This window comes from Anarrhichthys ocellatus, unplaced genomic scaffold (assembly GCF_004355925.1).
Source record: "Anarrhichthys ocellatus isolate YVR2014 unplaced genomic scaffold, GSC_Weel_1.0 scaffold6653, whole genome shotgun sequence".
Taxonomy (NCBI): Eukaryota; Metazoa; Chordata; class Actinopteri; order Perciformes; family Anarhichadidae; genus Anarrhichthys; species Anarrhichthys ocellatus.
This window is the reverse complement of record NW_022286627.1, coordinates 1-2,398: the sequence shown is the minus strand read 5'-3', so window position 1 is coordinate 2,398 and position 2,398 is coordinate 1. Positions and strand designations below refer to the sequence as shown.

The window sequence follows — 2,398 nt, the reverse complement described above, 5'->3', positions numbered from 1 at the left end:
AGGTCAAACTTAACGACTCGCATGTTTTCTAGACGGTTTCTTTGAAGGTTTCATGTTACATCACTTTACAGCACATTATTTAATAAACATGGGAGATTATACAGCAGCATTAACGTTGTGTTGTTGACACTGATTGTTCATATTTTACAGGACATGTCTCACGTTGTTTTCAACTTATTTATGTTTCGTTTTGAGTCTGATTTTCATGCTTTGATGTGAAACTTCTTACGTGACTTTTTTAATTTCCAACTGTTTTGTTTAAGTTTATTATTCGTGCTTTATGTTAAACTGTTGATGCTTCTGTTTTTGACTCTTAATGTGATTCTCCTGATAAAATAACAATAAGATAAAATAAATATATAATATGAAGCACTTAGTGACGGTGGAGGCAGTGGAATGCAGGGAGCACGTCTGAGTAGGAGGATTAGTCTCTGGCTGCTCTTCTCATCTGATTTAATTAATAACATCACAGCTTCTTACAGTCATGAGGTTAAGATTTGTATTTTAAAGATTAATGGACCACAACAGCAAACAAATGTGATATAAACCGTCTGAACTTTCTTCTTTAAGACCTCAAAAGGAAAAAGAAAACGATGCATGTTCACAAATACAGTCGCAGTATAAAGTACCAACTAATGTTAAATAAATGAGCCGGTGTGGAAACAATGTCTTAACTGGAGATCCACAACATCCAGTGAAAGCGTCTGAGTCCTTGAAGTGTGTTTAATGATCAGACGACCACATGGTGATTTAGATCATTTGTTTTCTGACATGTAACCTGTCTGTGATGTGAAACCTCCTTCTTCCTTAACCTGCTCACGTTGTTCAGTTTGTTCATCATGTGCACCATCCTGACCAACTGCTGCTTCATGGCCATGTCCGAGCCGGCGTACTGGGCCAAATACCTGGAGTAAGTAGACCTGAACCCGTCTGTCTGTCTGTCGCTCTGGTTGCAGCAGCAGCCTGGACAGACCAAACCTAACATCAAAGTGTCCGCTGACATTATGTGTGTAACTGCTACTCATATCATTTCATAATTTTATAGCTTCAAATGCTTTTTTTTTAAATCTTGCGTTGAACATTGTTTCCAGGAACTTTCTGCCACCTGCTAGTTGGGTTTACAATCTGTACTGAATGCTGTCAGACATACAGTTATCACTGGTCATTTGGTGTCTCTTTGTAGTTCTTCTGAGTCTCTTTGTTGTCGTTTTATGTTCTTCATTTGGAGTCTCTTCCTGGTTGGTACGTGACGTCCTTTAGGTAACCCTTCCATTGGGGCTGAAGCTTTCCCTTGAGATGTTTCTGCAGACACACATCTTTAAAACATTGCCCGTTAAATTCTAAACCATTTGATTAGCTTGACACCACGAGGGGGGTAACTGTGGATAAACTGACCCCTTTCTTAAGTCGGTCTTTCAGCTCTGGCTTCCAGCTGCTGCTGACGTGACTGCCTCCCTCTCTCCTGTCCGTCTGTCTTTGTACGGTTGAGTTGACGCCCCGTCGGGTCAAACTTGTTTCTGGGGACAAAAATAAATAAGTGAAGGATGTTTGGCGGCAAGAGTTGAGGCTCTGCTGATTTAATGAATATTCATCCTCCCTCTCTCCTCTCTCTCCTCTTTTTCTTTATTCATCTCAACTCCTTATTCTCTTCCTCCTTCACACCTCCTCCTCTCATTCTTTAACATTTAATTCCTAACATTTGTTCGCCCCTCCATCTGTCTTCCTCTCATCTTAATCCTCCTCTTCCTCAACCTTCTTTTCCACTTCATTTCCTTTCTCCCTCCTCCCTCTCCCCTCCTTAAACTACCATTGACATCCTCACTTTCTCTCTTTTCATTCCCTCCCTCCCTCAGGTACACCTTCACAGGTATCTACACCTTCGAGTCTCTCATAAAGATCTTGGCGAGGGGTTTCTGTGCGGGACCCTTCACCTTCCTGAGGGACCCCTGGAACTGGCTCGACTTCAGTGTCATCGTCATGGCGTGAGTCAAACACACGCAAACATGCATACGTTTAAAACTTCCTGTTCCTGTTAACAAACGTTACACACAGCCGATAACGCAAAAAAAAACAGCTTTAAGTGCTCAACGAGTCGTGCTGCGATCAAAGATGGACGTCCTAACACAAGCTGGTCTCATCCAGCATTCGTAGCAATACCTATACGAGAAATAACGCGCCGTAATTCGTAGATGTCCCACGAAATTATTTCGTATGCTATCCACAAAGTCTTGAACAACGAAGTATAAAGACGGCTAAATCACACAACGGGCAGGAGGGGGGGGAGGTGGACGGTACAACGACCAAGTAGATCGATGTTCGTTTCACCATCTTTTCCTAAGCCTAACTATTTCCGATCTTTTCCTAAACCTAAGTATTTCCGATCTTTTCCTAAACCTAA

At 41.9% G+C, this 2,398-nt stretch overlaps 1 long non-coding RNA gene across 1 annotated transcript; it reads left to right on the top strand.

Moving 5' to 3' along the window:
* The first annotated feature begins 451 nt into the window (after positions 1 to 451).
* LOC116380277 (uncharacterized) lies at positions 452 to 2,165 on the top strand. The gene is made up of 2 exons (XR_004212528.1): positions 452 to 910; positions 1,854 to 2,165. It is a non-coding gene; the product is annotated as an uncharacterized LOC116380277 (long non-coding RNA).
* Positions 2,166 to 2,398: the final 233 nt, after the last annotated feature.